This window comes from Ambystoma mexicanum, chromosome 5q (assembly GCF_040938575.1).
Source record: "Ambystoma mexicanum isolate Mex_15411 chromosome 5q, UKY_AmexF1_1, whole genome shotgun sequence".
Classification (NCBI taxonomy): Eukaryota; Metazoa; Chordata; class Amphibia; order Caudata; family Ambystomatidae; genus Ambystoma; species Ambystoma mexicanum.
In genome coordinates, this window is record NC_090933.1 from 541,104,472 (window position 1) to 541,122,108 (window position 17,637).

Genomic DNA, 17,637 nt, shown 5'->3' on the forward strand with positions numbered 1-17,637 from the left:
TTTGCGTGTCTCCAAAACGTAGCAATCAGAGTTCCTGTGTAAACCAAGGAGCAGAATGGGAGTGGGGTTTGGAGGACAATTGGAGAGGAGCTAGCTCATTTGCCACTATTTGCATGGTAGTGGCTAAACTAGATATGGCTGAGGATACTGGGCCCGGCTCAGTAGGTGACGAAAAGTAATGGCATGCAATTTCCAAAAACACAAGACCAGAGTCCACTCTTGCCCAGTTTTGTGGTAATGTAGTTTCTCTATGATGTGAGGCAGTCTGAATAGTAAAGGGAAGCACTTGATGGCCAGACTAGGTCAAAGAAAAACTCTCACAAATGAGGGGAATAAAATATAATGTCTAAGGTGTGACTTTTAACATGGGAAGGGTCCGTAACTTATTGCACTTGTTGCAGGTGTTTCATAGCATTCAGAAAAGTGTTATTGGCTCGGGCAGAACCAGCGTTGACCCATACATTAAAATCTCCTAGGATCATGCAATTCTTGTGGTGCAACACTAGATCCAATGCATCTTTCAAAAAAACGTTAAAGAAAATAGCTAAATTAGATGATGGAGGATGACACCCCAGATTGAGATGACAGACCCAAGAAGCGTTGATTACTAATCTTACTAATAAATGTTCCATATCGGCTTCTAGCAAAGTTGGCAGCAGTGAGCATTCATACTTCACATTACAAATCAGGGCCACTTCTCCCCCTAGTGCTTAGAAGCTCAATCTACCTGAATCATTGCGTAGCCCTGGGGCACAGTTTGGACAATGTCGGGGCCGGATGACTCAGATAGCCATGTCTCAGTAACGAGGATAAAATCAGGGAGATGATGTTCCAGAAAAGAAAAACATTTGTAATCTGTGGGCCACAAGTGATCGCACATTGACCATAAGTGATCGTGTATCCTTCACATAGACACCTGAAGACATGGGCAGAGTCCTTACTATTACACACTGAATTCCCCAAGTCACTCACCCAAGCACACAAATACAGATAATAGGGTCACTTGACTACACAGATCAACTAATAAGGGACATTGACATGACCCATTGAACAATGTGAAACAACAAACATGGCACACCATCCCATTATGAGCCACATCCATTACATCAATAAGTACATTGTAACTGACTGATTGTCTCTCTGGAAATAAGCATGTACCATTTAAATGCCATTGAAAGCGGATCTCCTCCTCTGCTGGAGGTGCCACAGGATTGGATGGGGCAGTAGGTGCCAGGGCAGCAGGAGAACATGCAACTGTGGCCAGGAGCTGCCCAAGACTGACTGGGGGCAGCATGATTCCCACTCCTGTACAACAGTGCAAGCACAGCAGGTGGCCTGGTGGGGGTGGACCAGCTCCCCATCATACTGGGTAGCCTGGGAGTTAAACAGCAGGGGAACATGACTACGGGTACCTCCATGGCACCCTTCCAAGGGCTGCTAATAGGGCATCCAGGGGCCTGGGGCCACATTGCCGGGGGGGCAGTAACCTATCAGGGCAGTGGGCTGCAAGTCCAGGGAGCATTGCCACAGTAGGTGTTCTGAATGACATGGGACAGGGAACAAACACACAGGGCGATCTCGGCCCGGCCCTCATCCATCAAAACACAGCATAACTCACACATCATTATCATGCAAACTTGAACAATCAAAAGAATGCTGCTGCATGTCACAGAAAATGTCCCCTTATGTGGAAGGTGAAACTCAGGTGTGCAGGATGGAGTGGCTACTTGACAACTGTCATGGCAGGAAATGGCATGCAAGGCTCACAGAACATGACATCTAATAACCAAGTAACAAACAAAGAGGTCAGTGAATGGCCGAGCACCAGTAACACATGCACATAAGCACCATCAACATACAGACTACGGCCGGCATGCTGCAGAGGTCAAAACAACATCCACAATCATGGAAATAGTACCACTCACATGTCCATACACTGTGCCATCCCCCACATATCACTAGATTGACACCCCCATGCACAATCCTGCTTGTGCCACATCATGACACTACTGGAATGCATAGGTCAATAAACATGCAAATGCTTGACCGTGTACTTGCTTACCTCGTGACACTGCTGTTGTGCTGTGTATCCCTCACCACCTTTACTTAACACTGCACCTCCTCATTTGTGCCAGGAGGGTCAATGTCCAGCAGAGCGAAGGGAGAATTGGATAAAAGGAGAGAGATCTGGGTGCATTCACAGGGTGGGGGTGAGATGACTGTGCAAAATCACCTGAAATGACAACAGATAAATGTTCAGTAGAGTGCATGGACCCTGCCACACATTCTCCACATATAATGCACACCATGAGTCAACATAATGTTTACCTGTATGGCCAATCATGTCCCTCTGTAAATCAGCATGTCAGTTATCCTCACTGAACATGTCAGTATGAACATGTCAGTATGAACATGCCATGCCATCTGGAGTATCGCTAGCAAAGTCCCATTTGAAGTGAACTCACTGCACATGGTGCATCATGGCAATGTCTGTCAAACAAAGAAAAGGAGTCCACCTTGGACAAAAAAAAAACACTGTGCACATAGTCAGCAGTGGGCATGAGGGAGGGGCATGGTAAGGTGAGAAGCAACATAAGAATAGTGTGTAGGGAATTGCAATATAGCATCACTTGCGTGAATCCTTGCTAAAACCCACCCTGTGTATTATCCTGGGATGGTGGGCCCTGGACAAGCAAGACCAATGCCTGGTCCTCTTGTGCGGCTGCCACACGTGACACCGAAGCATGCAACAGTTTGCCAATTACAACCAGGTCCTGATGACTCAACTTGCGTGTCTCCTTCATGTCCGCCTGCAAGGCAACCCTTGTTGTATCCGACTGGATGTTGAGAGTGTGCCACAGGCAGGACATTTCCAGATGGTGACACTCCATTGAGGCCTCCATCTGCTCAGTCAAGTGTACACCCACGTCTGTCATCTCCTGTCTGTGCTTGTCGCTTTAGGCTTTCATCTCCTCATGCAGGCATTGCCTCAGGGCAGACACATTCCCACTGCTGGTGCCTGGTTGTGCATCCCCGACAACTCATCTGCCACCTGCTCACCCTCTGCAGCACCATCATCTCCAAAAATCCAGTAATAAAAGTCAGGGGGGGCATCTGGATATACACGTATGCCTCACATGAAATGTATGCAGAACAAATGGTCTGTCTACACATGCCTCATACTCTCACACTGGCCATATAGTCATGTTACACATCCATGCCAACCTTAGCAGGAGCACCATCGCACTCAAGACACCCAATACGACATACATGATGGCAGTGTAAACCTCATCAGTGAGGAAAGAGGGACCTATGTAACTGGGACATGTCATGAAAGTCATCAGGACGTACATAGACCACACTGACACTGGACTGCACATATCAGCGTCTCATATTCTGGTGATGCAAGTGCAATGTCTCATTCAAGCAGACAACATCATTTTGCCAGAAATTTCCTAGGATGTGCATGTAGGTGTTGGCCTTGGTATTGACACATATGACCAGCAACATGTAGATACACTGACAGAGGAAGCAACAAATGGATGTAGCGGCTGCAGAAGCAAAAGGAAGGGCAACATATAGCAGGTCTGGTATTTGTTGGCACTGCAAAATGTCATCATCAATGGGACATGGAGTCACAGAGGCATGTGTGTGAATGCAAGGTCTTTGGCCCAAGGTGGCAAGAGAACAGCTGTGTTGATTTCTAACCCTGTGACCCGTGCAATCCAAAGGCAAGTTTACATGTGTGGATGTGGCCATGTTCAGTCAGTGCCCGATGCAATCCCCCTACCACACCTTTGGGGACAAAAATGCCAGGGTGATGGGCAGCTTCCCTGCAAAATGTACAGTCAAGGATGTATCGAGGGCCAAATGGACACATGTATAACAGGCATGTCTGGCCCAGGACCAACACAAATTCAACCTGTGTGCACTGTCATGGACAACAGAGCATGGGCACTCCAAATGCACCTGAAACATGAGAAGGCATGACTATGTTGTATGTTAACAGCATAAGGCAGGGGTGCACAACTGATTTTGACAGAGGGCCGAAAGTACCTTACATGAGGGCTATAGTGGGCTGAAAAGTAAATGTGGGCGGGGCAGTGGGCGGGGCGTGGCAGGAGGCTTTTTAAACCCCCAAGTTGTGCTAAACACATGGAAAAAGAATGTTTTTGAGGGGTAATGATTTTTATTTGCATTTCAAACTTACATTTTTTACTACACATTTTCCATTGTTATAATTTATTTCTATTTAGTTATTGTATCTCGCCTGTTTAATTAACTTATATATATTTTATTGACCCTAGATTGGACATGCCGTTATTTTGGACTGCTACAGTTTGCTATTTGGGTTGCCCAAGAGGAGTATGGCCTTTGTTGAGTCAGGTTTCCTCAAAAAGCCAAAGATGAACATCTCCTAACTGTGCCTGTTTTAGCTTTATTATTGGGTTCACTCTTGGAGTGCAACACTATGCCCCAGGCCCCCCTTACCCCCAACCAAACACTATGCCCCATGGCCCCCTCACCCCAACCAAACACTATGCCCCATGTCACTCACCCCCAACCAAACACTATGCCCCATGTCCCCCTCACCCCCAACCAAACACTATGCCCCATGTCACTCACCCCCAACCAAACACTATGCCCCATGTCCCCCTCACCCCCAACCAAACACTTTGCCCCATGTCCCCCTCACCCCCAACCAAACACTATGCCCCATGTCCCTCACCCCCAACCAAACACTATGCCCCATGGCACTCACCCCCAACCAAACACTATGCCCCATGTCCCCCTCACCCCCAACCAAACACTATGCCCCATGTCCCCCTGACCCCCAACCAAACACTATGCCCCATGTCCCTCACCCCCAACCAAACACTATGCCCCATGGCCCCCTTACACCCAAACCAAACAATGCCCCATGGCCCCCTCACCCCCAACCAAACACTATGCCCCATGGCCCCCTCACCCCCAACCAAACACTATGCCCCATGGCCCCCTTACACCCAAACCAAACACAATGCCCTATGGCCCCCTCACCCCCAACCAAACACTATGCCCCATGGCCCCCTCACCCCCAACCAAACACTATGCCCGATGTCCCCCTCACCCCCAACCAAACACTATGGCCCATGTCCCCCTCACCCCAACCAAACACTATGCCCCCCTGACCCCAACCAAACATGATGCCCCATGTCCCTCACCGCAACAAAACACAATGCCCCATGGCCCCCTTACACCCAACCAAACACAATACCCCATGTCCCTCACCCTCAACCAAACACTATGCCCCATGTCCCCCTCACCCCCAACCAAACACTATGCCCCATGTCACTCACCCCCAACCAAACACTATGCCCCATGTCCCCTTCACCCCCAACCAAACACTATGCCCCATGTCCCTCACCCCCAACCAAACACTATGCCCCATGGCCCCCTTACACCCAACCAAACACAATGCCCCATGTCCCTCACCCCCAACCAAACACTATGCCCCATGGCCCCCTTACACCCAAACCAAACACAATGCCCTAAGGCCCCCTCACCCCCAACCAAACACTATGCCCCATGTCCCTCACCTCCAACCAAACACTATGCCCCATGGCCCCCTTACAACCAACCAAACACAATGCCCATGTCCCTCACCCCCAACCAAACACTATGCCCTATGACACTCACCCCCAACCAAACACTATGCCCCATGGCCCCCTTACACCCAACCAAACACAATGCCCATGTCCCTCACCCCCAACCAAACACTATGCCCTATGACACTCACCCCCAACCAAACACTATGCCCCATGGCCCCCTTACATCCAAACCAAACACAATGCCCTATGGCCCCCTCACCCCGAACCAAACACTATGCACCATGGCCCCCTCACCCCCAACCAAACACTATGCCCCATGGCACCCTCACACCCAAACCAAACACAATGCCCTATGGCCCCCTCACCCCCAACCAAACACTATGGCCCATGGCCCCCTCACCCCCAACCAAACACTATGCCCCATGTCCCCCTCACCCCAACCAAACACTATGCCCCATGTCCCCCTCACCCCCAACCAAACACTATGCCCCACATGTCACTCACCCCAACCAAACACTATGCCCCATGTCCCCCTCACCCCCAACCAAACACTATGCCCCATGTCCCCCTCACCCCCAACCAAACACTATGCCCCATGTCCCCCTCACCCCAACCAAACACTATGCCCCATGTGTCACTCACCCCCAACCAAACACTATGCCCCATGTCCCCCTCACCCCCAACCAAACACTATGCCCCATGTCCCCCTCACCCCCAACCAAACACTATGCCCTATGTCCCCCTCACCCCCAACCAAACACTATGCCCCATGGCCCCCTTACACCCAACCAAACACAATGCCCCATGTCCCTCACCCCCAACCAAACACAATGCCCTATGGCCCCCTCACCCCCAACCAAACACTATGCCCGATGGCCCCCTCACCTCCAACCAAACACTATGCCCCATGTCCCCCTCACCCCCAACCAAACACTATGCCCCATGTCCCCCTCACCCCCAACCAAACACTATGCCCCATGTCCCTCACCCCCAGCCAAACACTATGCCCCATGGCCCCCTTACACCCAAACCAAACACAATGCCCTATGGCCCCCTCACCCCCAACCAAACACTATGCCCCATGGCCCCCTCACCCCCAACCAAACACTATGCCCCATGTCCCTCACCCCCAACCAAACACTATGCCCCATATCCCCCTCACCCCCAACCAAACACTATGCCCCATGGCCTCCTCACCCCCAACCAAACCCCCACCCCATGGCCCCCTCACCCCCAACCAAACCCCCACCCCCCAAATCAGCACACACAAACCAGCACCAATACAGACCCGAACCCCCACCCCCCAACTCAGTACACACACAAACATGCACCCATAAAGACCCAAACCCCCCAACCCCAAACGCCCCACCCCCCAACTCAGCACACACTCTCAAGCATGCACCCATACAGACCCGAACCCCCCACACCCCAACTCAGCACACACACAAACATGCACCCATAAAGACCTGAATCCCCCGCCCCCCCGACTCCCCCCAACTCCAAACCCCCCACCCCCCAACCCAGCACACACACTCTTAAGCATGCACCCAGACAGACCCGAACCCCCCACCCCCCAACTCAGCACACACACAAACATGCACCCAAAAAGACCCGAATCCCCCACCCCCTCCAACTCCAAACCTCCCACCCCCCAACTCAGCACACACTCTCAAGCATGCACCCACACAGACCCGAACCCCCCACCCCCCAACTCAGCACACACACAAACATGCACCCATTCAGACCCGAACCCCCAACTCAGCACACACACAAACATGCACCCATAAAGACCCGAACCCCTCACCCCCCAAAATCAGCACACTCTCAAACAAGCACCCATACAGACCCGAACCCCCACCCCCCAACTCAGCACACACACAAACATGTACCCATACAGACCCGAACCCCCACCCCCCAACTCAGCACACAAAAAACATTCAAATCAAAACATTCATACACATCCGACAACCCCCCCACCCCTGCATCTCAACATACACACAAAAAACATTCAAATACAAACATTCATACACATCCGACATACCCCCAACCCCCGCATCTCAACATACACACAAAATACATTCAAATACAAACATTCATACACATCCGACACATCCCCCCACCCCCGCATCTCAACATACACACAAAATACATTCAAATACAAACATCCGACACCCCCCCACCCCTGCATCTCAACATACATTCAAATACAAACATTCATACACATCGGACACATCCCCCCACCCCCGCATCTCAACATACACACAAAATACATTCAAATACAAACATCCGACACACCACCCCACCCCCGCATCTCAACATACACACAAAATACATTCAAATACAAACATTCATACACATCCGACACACCCCCAACCCGCATTTCAACATACACACAAAATACATTCAAATACAAACATTCATACACACCCGACACCCCCCCACCCCTGCATTTCAACATACACACAAAATACATTCAAATACAAACATTCATACACATCCGACACCCCCCCACCCCCGCATCTCAACATACACACAAAATACATTCAAATACAAACATTCATACACACCCGACACCCCCCCCCACCCCTGCATCTCAACATACACACAAAATACATTCAAATACAAATACATACACATCCGACACATCCCCTCCACTCCCGCATCTCAACATGCACACACAAACATAAAGCAAAACAAACCTGACACACAAACACAAACAGAGCACTTACCGGAGACGTGCTGGAAGGCTGGAAGGCAGGTAAACTGGAACGCTGGAATCGTACTACGGCTGGCGTGGTGCAAGGCTGAAATGCCTTCCGGCATAAAGCCTTATGGACCACGCCAGCCGTGGTGCTGGCCCTCCATTGGTGCAGCACACATGCATTACGTGGCTCGTAGGAGCGACGTGGTGCGTGTGTGTGCTGAGCCAATGAGGGCCAGTGTTTTGTCCGGCCCGGAAGACAACAAAGACTTTCCTAATGGAGGGCGGCCGCGGGCCGCCCTTCATTAGGAAAGTCTTTGTGCCTCGCGGGCCAGACAAAAGAGCATGGCGGGCCGCAACTGGCTCGCGGGCCGTATGTTGTGCACCCATGTAATAAGGGCTGCAGTGAATGTCATGCCGTACATTTTACTGGCATTGCAACGCTTCCTGTGTCACTGTCTGAGCAGAGCACGGAATGATACACACATGCATGACCCATTGCTAGTGGAGAAGCCATGTGAGTGCACCCAACATTGAGAGTACTCACTAAAGAGGCATGACACTGATACTGTGTAGTGACATGCAGTACATGGACACATTGGCATGTAGCCAATGCCATGCACACATACACATGCAAGGTGCCGTGAAATTACCATTATGCATCCAAGAGCCACACTGCATATCATGTGGACAGAGTACACATGTATGTACAGCCTGAATGGAAATGCCCTGACATGAATCCCCTTGGGCAACATCAATATACTCATCCATTGTCATGTACAGTAGTGTCATGATCACATGCAATGCTCACACATGTCATTCACCTGCTGTCCATATGGGTTAATACGTCCTGTAGCCTCCCATGCCAACAACATGTTCACTCATGATGAGTCCATAGGCAACTTCCTCAAAAGGAGTGAGCTCCTCAACACATGGAGACCCACTACCAGTAGCCTGTGCAGAGGACACATTTGCAACACATTTTTCTTTGGTACGCCTGGTGAGGTCATCCATCCTCTAATGAACTTCTGGGGCTGAGCACTACTCCAATCCACAGGCATTGATTAATTCAGTGACCTCCTGCCACTTGCACTGCCACTGGCCCAGTGTTAGAGTCCTGGCAGCCCATGGGTAGAGCTCTGATTGGTGTTCATCCACACAGTCTCTGAGGATTTGCAACTCCTCCTCTGAGAATGTCTTCTTCCGGCTGTGGCCCTGCTCAGGGACCTTTTGCTGTCCCTGGGTCGTGGGAGTTACAGTGACCCCTTCACCTACAGTGCTGCTGCCCCTCTGTGCCAGTGGTGCATCGCCAGTACCTGGTGGTGTTGCTGTCTTCCTGACATGTTTTGGTGGTGGTCCTCTCCTCTTCACTGGTCTACCAGCCCTGTCAGTTCCCCTCCCATCCATGATAGATGTGATGCAGATTATTCACATCAAATCTTCCTAGTTTGCACTTGCACCGCGAAAATACTCAGGTACCACCCATCACACCGAATTCAAATTTGGTCTGTGTCCTCCGTCCATCCTGCACATGTGTCCTCTATTCGAAGTAAGCCATGCTTGCGCAGTTTGCTCAGCGTGAAGCATGTAACTCACGTGCTACTGGCCTTACCTGATTTACCCGCTGGTGCTGCCAATTTCCTCTGCCTGTTTCCTCCATCCTGTTCCTGATCCAGCGTGGCTTGACCTCACACTCCTGCTATCCTTCAAGTGTGCAGTCCTGGGACAATTTGCAGTACATTGTCATTTCCACCTCGGGACACCACTATTCCATTGCTGCTTCTCTCTACAGGTAAGTGGGGGAATTGCAAAACGGAAACTAGTGTTTCTCTGGCTGCATCTGAGAAGGTGGGAGCATGATTTCGGCGCAGATGGGGAGGGAGGACTGCTGTGTGAGGCGAAGTGTGTTGCAGGTTGGTGCTGTCCTATGTTTTGCTATGTTCATGTGGCATGGTTACTGGTGCTTGGTGTTAGGAAAGATTTCGTAATTGTAGGTAATTTTCCTTCCATGTGGCAACCCCTAAACTTTTTGCTGTTGTTTTTCACCTTGTTCTTGACTTTGCCAGAGAAGTGCAGCCTTCTGCCGCACTCCTCTGGGCTTTCGCTCCTTTCTTACGGGGAAACTGACATGCCCTTAAGACAGTCAGTACCGGGGAACGCTGTTTCCCGTAGTTTCTTTTATCATGTTGCGGCTTTCGTGCAACATGACACAAGAGGGCACTGTAAGCTAAATTACAGCTCTCTTGGGTCTCTAGCCTTCTACAGGCCCTAGATATTCGTTTAGGATTGTATCTGATCGGTGCAAGTGATTCAGGGATGGGAATGGTGGCAGCGATCGTTTCTTGTGTTTTGAGCTCCTTATGGCGTTCTAAGCGCGTTTCTCGCGCTTAACCCAAAATGGTGGCCTGGCTCCCAAAATGGCCAGACCACGAGGCTCCTTTGTCCTGTCCGCTGACCGTCTTGCTCCCTTCACCTTCCCCAGGTCGAGCCGACCCGGGGCCTTCCTTATTTGGGCATGTACTTTCCCGCGAAACACGGATGCTTTCGCGGGCTTCTACATGTCTTGTGTGTGCCTCAAGGATGTGGGCTGGGATGTCTGGTCCCAATACACATCCTGGGTGCCAGAGAGTCTAGGGTGGTGTGAATGCCTGGGACCACCGTGGTCCGTGATTGGTCCACGAATGGTGTGAGTGTTGATGAGCGGATCTCCCATTGGATCCCCTCCGTTTTGGCGCGAAGGGAACCGTGGATAAGAGGGGGCTGGAAACACCACTACCATGTCGATCTCCTGAGTTCTCATGAACGAAGGAATACAGGAGCCAAGTATACTGCAACCAAGAGGCTGGACCGAGGAATCGCTGGTGACCCGCTGAAGGACTTCTCCTCTGCACTGCTGTCGCCTTGTGAAACCCTTTTCACCTTTGATCGAACCAGAAGGCCTGTACTGGTACTTCGACCCTTGGAATAGCGGGAACAGCTATTCTCGGCATCTTCACCATCTCCTGCCAGTAAGCCTTCGGAAGCGTCTCTGGGCCATCCAGCTGACTGACCAGCTTACACGGGAGTCTTGCTCTGTAACCGCCGCCAGGTTGTGTAGTATTTCGAGTCCTTGTCACTCTCACACGCTTCGTACACAAGGCGTTCCCAGGTCTGAAGTGAGTAGTGTACATTTGGCTCAGATACACACGGCCGCTCCGTTGCCCTGCTGTGGTAACAAACTGTGCGGGTTTCTTCGATTGGGACGTCTTTTTACTCAACACGACGACGAGGCTTTCCCTGCTCTTCTGAACCTGCCAGCTGCTGAAACTGACGCGGAGAAGCCTGGGTCTGCTTGCATCGGGGACCGGTGAGTAGCATAGCTAGGATCTGGTCGCCCTCCTGCAGGAGCCCATTGCTTTTCCCCGCTGTGTCAAACAGCACCCTTTTCCATACTCGCGCTCTGCTTCTGCCCACTGTGGAGGCTGCGCTTGAGTCGCGGAACTTGTTCTTCTTCTTTTGTGCACTAAACTGAACTGCCTGATTTCCCTCGAAGAGCTTCTCCTTTTGCCCGTTGGCACCAGCGCGTGCAGGTACTTTTGAGCACAAGGCTCCACTCTTCGCAGGGCTCGGACTTCCATCTAGTTAGGTGCCTCTGAAGGCGAACTGGGTCTAAGCATTATTGCGCACTGCCTGTTTTCCCTCCCTTTTAGGTGGACTACACATTTCGTGCATATAACGCTTGAGACTTGTTGTATTTGTATATATATTGTGTTGATATGGTATGTGTTGGTTTACTATCGTTATATTGTGATTTTCTCGCTACGGTCATTGTTTTAAAGGCCTTGAAATAAATGTGTATATATTTTTAATATAACAACTGTTTGGAGTAGTTTGTAAGTGTTCTTGCTTTGTGTGCTCATTGCGGGCTTTCAGTCACCCCTCACCCCTCTTGAGACCTAGTCTTGACCGCCGCGATCGCAACCGATCCCGGGAGGATAGCTCAGCGGCAGCGTGCGCGTCTTGGAAGCAAGACGACACGAAGCAACACAGGTTCGATCCCCGAGTCCGCGCTTAGAAACCTCTGGGTGTTTAAGCGCGTTATAAATACGTAACTAAGACAACAACAAAAAAAAAAGAAGAACAAACAATTCCTGTAACAGCGCCTCGATGCCTGCGGGTTGTGTGAGTGCTTTATAAATGTAAATAAATAAATAAATAAAAAAAATACCTTGATTGGTCTGGCTTGTCCAGAGGTTACCCTGTTCCAAGTAATTAGGTTGGCCTTCTGAACTCCTGCGCCACCAGGACAGAGTTCAGAAATCCGTCTTAACACTTGGCGTAGTAGTTCACTTTGAATTATATCATCATGCATATGTAAGCATCTACTGCAGATGTAAGAATTTTGTCTGCAAGGTGATTAAGGTGTTAAGGCTGCAGAGCCATTTAGATCTGGTTGTTGGGTGTGCGTGTGTGTGTCCATGCCTGGGTGTCACTTCTGACATTGGCAGTGCCTGATTGTCCATGCCCAGCTGAATCATTATTTGGTCAGGAATGAAGAGAAACATCCTGGGAGCATTAATGAGCCTTTAAACAGTAGGCACATTCTGAAGGGAGCAAACAAAATGGTGGTACGTTGTACAAGTGATCAATTTGATATTTCGATCTCTGTTACTGGTGCATTCCAGACCTTCCAGACCCAGTTCCAGCCACACCTTGTCTGCCACCTCCACCAGCACATCCAAGGTTGTGCTGGTGAGGGCTGCAAACTTCTCAGGTGCAGAAGTTGCCATCATTGGAGAATAGGTGCTGTTGCACTTCATCGCACTCTTCCATCCAGCTTGCGCCCGTAGGACGTAGGAGGATCTGGCACAAAATTGCGGCTGCCTCAAAGTTGAAGGGGGTGGCAGTCCATACCCTGGAAAACATTAAAGAAAATGCTGGGATGATATGAAGATCAGGAGCCAGAATATGAGGGCAGCCATTGAGACAGGACCCACGCTGAGATGCACTCTGGTTGCGCCATCAAATTTCGTCTCTGCATGTCTGGATCTTGCAGAGGGTGAACCCAGCACTTCATGCCCATGTCCTCAAACTGCAGGCCCAGATCCCGGTGCCAGGTGAGTCCAGACAATCAGTACGATGGGGCTGTATGGATATGCCATGTGAAGAGGATGCATCTTGGAAGGACGATGGTCGATGTACACAGCAATATAGTGTAACGTAATGCGGCATGCCATTATGTTCTGGTGCTATTAGCATGGCTTCCATATGCTGGTTTCATGGTGCATGCAAGGTTCCACACTGTTCCACACTGTGTACGTCCTAGGTGTGGGAGGGCCTGGGGAGGATGTGCAAATGCAGTCCCTGCATTCTGCTATGAACTTGGGGAGTTACATGAATGCGTTAATGGTGTAGGGTCATTCATTATAGTTCAAGGGATATTTACCCTTATGCATCATTGCCCATTTGTCTTTTGTTTGTGGACATATGTGGTCTAATTTAGAGGTGAGGGCCCAGGCCACCATCTGTGTAGTAGGATGTGTGTTTACCTATGGGGGATCTGAGGGCTGAAAGGGGTGTGATGGCCCACTCAGCCGTCACACTTCAAGGGACGGTGAGCTGTCACATTTATGTGGAGGAACTGGTACACTCAGATCCTATTCCTCTGCCATTTGTGGTGTTGCAGACCATGTGAAGTAAATTTCCTCAGGAGGGATGTTATGGTGAACCAGTAGTTGCACAGACCATACAATGACACTGTCGGGGATGAATGGAGTGCCCAATCCGGGTTTCATCAACTATCATGGTCACTAATTTTGTGCACACAACCCACAGGTTGTAGTTTGAATGATGTGTGCACAGTGTCCCTCTACAAGATGCAGTATGGTGTTGTGTCTAAGGACTGGTGGTGGTGACACTTCTATAGGATTTTGATGGGGTGTTGGGCTGAGTAGTAACATGGAGAGGTTGGGGAATTTGGGGACAGGGCTGAGTTCTGGTGGGGTGCAGACCCAGGAGGCCCCTGCTTGGTGTTACCCTGTCCAGGCCTCAAGTCCCAGCCTCACTGCCTCCTCCACGCATGTCCGTCCAGCTTCTGGACTTTATTGGGACTCACATTCCACTCTAGCCATTTAGTTTAGCTTGGTGGGAGCCCAGTGGTCAGGTTTGATGACCCAGTGTGTCATGGTTCACCTCACAGTGCCCAGCCCACTCATTCCCTGGGACCACTGCCTGGGCCAAATTCTCACCTGGTCCAAAGTTTACAGACTCACTTCACTGACACTCTGGCCTCAACCCAATTGGCCAACGCCTGCAATGGGGGCACCCAGGCCAACCGTGTGGTGCTTGGTGTGGTACCTTCCTGTTGCACATGTACAGGCACAGGGGGGGCATCCACCAGCTGCACCACACAACTGCCACCATTGTGCCCCCACTGTGTGGGCGCTTATGGAGACAGACAAGAGACAAATGTATGGGTCAACCATATGCCCTTTTTCTTTTTATTCCAGGGGGATGCATGGGTGCAGGATTGTGAGGATTTCGGGTGCACCTTGTGTGTGCTATTCCTATGAGGTCCTATGAGGGGGATGCATGGGTTTGGAGTTATGTGAGTGGTGTGGTGTGGTGAATGGTAGTTGTACAGAGAGTAGGACCAGTGGGTGTTGGTGCACTTTGCATATGGGGGCTCATATTGGTGGGTGTACAGGAAGTAGGATTAATGGGTGTAGGCACACTTGGCATGTGGGGGCTCACATAGGTTGGTGTACAGGCAGTAAGATTAGTGGGTGTAGGCACACTGTGCATGTGGTGGGCTGAGATTGGTGGGTATACAGGGTGTAGGGATATGTAGGCACACTTGCATGTGGGGGGGCTCAGACTGGTGGGTGTACAGGGTGTAGGACTAGTGGGTGTGGGCACACTTGCATGTGGGGGCTCAGATTGGTGGATGTTGGAATATTGGGTGTAATAGCATGATGCATTTGGGGGGCGTGGATTTGTGGCACTCCTGAGATTGTTTATGGTTGGTATGGTTGCAAACTTGTAGTAATCACCATGCAATGTGTAACTTGTTCTCTGCATCTAGTGTCACAGTTCACATTGTGCGCAAAAAAGTCCATTTCAGTGGGTCCCTGGTGTCCACTGGGGGAGTGTTGTGGGCGTGTCAGGTTCAAACCTGTTTTCTTTGCACTGTAGGTCCCTGCTTGCACTTATTTCTGTAAATTGCCTCTTTGCGTGATGCATTTGCGCCACACAATCCTAGCGCACGAGCTAGAACTCGTAGGTACTTTGCTGGTTTTTCTTTAAATCAGGCCTCCTATCTGCAAATTGCAAAGGTCTGTACTTTTTGTTAAGGGAACAAGGCATTTCCCTGTACTGATTAGCAGCGACATTGCCCAATCAAAGTTTCCATTAAACTGTGAACATAATTACCTCACAGAACATTTTCTTTCTCAGGTTTACTGGGCTAACTTATCCGTAATTTCCCCTGGGGCACCGGTCTTCTGAAATTACTTTCTTTCAGAAGCTGACAATATATTTCTTAATTTTGAGTTAAAGGAGTCGAATGTATGCAGTGTTAAACATGCCACACTGACTAAGCATGCATGAGTATATGTATGATGGGTTTACATTGGAGTTACTGAGCTCTGCACTGACAGGATGGGCAGATTATTTATTTATTCACATTTGTTAAGCGCACAGCAGCCCGTGGTCATAGATTAAGTTAGTGTACATGAAAACGTATTATCTAGATAGTTATTTGTGATTGTTCAGTTGGGCAAAATTATTTTACACTTTTCTTCCAGGATCTTTTTTCTGAGACAGCCCTATAGCAAACAGCAATGGGCCCAACTGAAGTTATGGTTCCAAAATGACGCCTTTAATAGAGAAATGATTGATCTAATGAGCGCCTTTGTTATAAACTGGGGAGTTGCACTTAACAGAGTTTTCGCAATTAGTCAATAAAGTGATTGTGCACGTCATGCTCAGACAGGTATTTCCTATTATCTTTCAGCACGCCAAGAATTATGGCAGTTTTTAAAATTTGGCACTATTGAGTCTTAGCCAGTCAGTCTTCTCCAGTCAACAGCTGGCGAAGAAGCAGCAATTACTGTAAACTAATTAAAGCAGTGTTACTGGTTTCACCTTAGCTGCCTCTCTTACTCCATATGTCTCAAAGTACAGTAAAGTGGTAACTCTCCAACTTGTTTGTATCGACTGAGGTGTTGGTAAGCAGTGGAGTAACTTTGCTGAAAATGTTGGGGGGACATGACAACTGAAGTAAAGGGGTGAAATGAAGGGAGGGCAGATAGTGGCTCTGAGGGATCGTTTCAGCTAAATTGTTAAATAAATTGGTCGAATGTAGATTTGAGTGAATTCAGTCACCACCATTAATTTGAAGCCTAAGATACTGAACATGAAGAGCAGTGGCTGCAGGGGTAGCCCCCTGAGCCCATGTTTGGTATTTCTGGCTTTGGCGGTTGCAGGGGTGTCAACCGCTTCCTCAGCATTGGTGGTAGGGGAACCAACAAAAAAAGAAGAAAACAGATGCTACAGCGTCAGATCCGACCCATGTTAAACGGATGTATCTGACGCTGCAGGTTACAGGAGAGGCAGCGGATGGAGAAAAGTTAAGTGGGGTGTCTATGGGTGTACTGGTGGTTTGAGGGGACATGGGTTTGGTTTGTTGTACTGAGGTAAACATGTATTCGAAGCAAAAATGACTATGATTAATTTTGCTGTAGTTTTGTATGTCGGTCAAACAACCTAAATCCCTGAGGGAGAACACTAAACTACTAGACCACAAGAGTCCATTGCTGACGCTCTGTTATAACGTTGATAAGACTGGTGGCTTATCTTTAAAATTTAATTAGGCCCCCACACATCTTCAGTCGGCCTGCCATGCACCCAGTGACACAACATAACATTCACAAACTGAATTCCACTAGAACATAAAAACAATGCATTATTTATCATTCATTCAGGCACAAAAGTCAACACACATATGCTTGCACACACTATCACTCACACACAAATGCACCCAGCACCTCCACTGGCATACACTGGGTGCACAAAAAATGTATATGTACATTTACAATAATACATGGAAACAGTGGTGCAACGTCTATTGAGCAGACTAGACTTTATCACCCCTGATACCTGAAATTTTGGGCTACGTTGACTTGACCTAGCTGAACTATAAAGCCATGGCCAAAAAGGACCAGATTCACTGCAATGTCAGTAATTTGCCTGATTTTTTCTTTCATTCAAAGGCAGAAACCATTGGTTAATGCCGTGCAGTGGGTGACCAAGTATAATTGGTATAGATGTTTAAATGCTATTTATCTCCACACTTGTGTTCTGCGC